This window comes from Calonectris borealis, chromosome 2 (assembly GCF_964195595.1).
Source record: "Calonectris borealis chromosome 2, bCalBor7.hap1.2, whole genome shotgun sequence".
NCBI lineage: Eukaryota > Metazoa > Chordata > Aves > Procellariiformes > Procellariidae > Calonectris > Calonectris borealis.
The window spans coordinates 117,414,429-117,415,112 of record NC_134313.1 but is presented as its reverse complement, the minus strand read 5'-3'; positions in this window follow the sequence as shown (position 1 = coordinate 117,415,112).

Here is a 684-nt window from a genome sequence, read left to right as displayed (position 1 = left end):
CCTCCTGTGCTAACAATATGCTGACTATACGTATTTATTAAACATGTTTTTTAAATACTATCTTAGTACAGCATTTGCCGCATAAGGCTCAAACCTAGCGTTTCACAGGATAGGATTCGTAAAAATAATTAGGAAAAGAGATGAAAATAAAGAACGGAAGTTGTAAGCATTTTAGAAAGAGTCACGCGCCTGTCATGTCAGAGGAAAGGGGTGGAAAGGCCAGGAAAAATAAGGTAAGAGTTGAGTGGAAAGATGATGCCAAGAAAACTCAAACATGTAGAAAACTTGGGAGAGAAACATATAGAGAGAAATGAAGACTGAGCAGGGTCAAGGAAAAGCCTGAAGACAGCAAGGAGGAGCACCTGGGAGGCAAGGAATATGTAAGGTCAAGAAAGAACTTCCAGGGGGAAAAAATAACAAGGGGCGAGGAGAGAGTGAAATGGATCCGTTTGAAGAGGTTGCAGTTAATGAAGAGGTTACACTCCGCTATATTTAATCAACATTATCAAAAAGTGGTAATTAAATTAATGTATCCCTATCGAATGAGTCACAGTCTGACCACTGTTGCGCGCTGAGCAAAAAAGCGTGCGCAGGAGGAGGACAGCTTCGCTGTAGCTGGGACTTGTTTGACAGTTGTGTCGCATAGTCACGACCCTTAAAAGAGCAGCAATCCCCGCTGTTAGA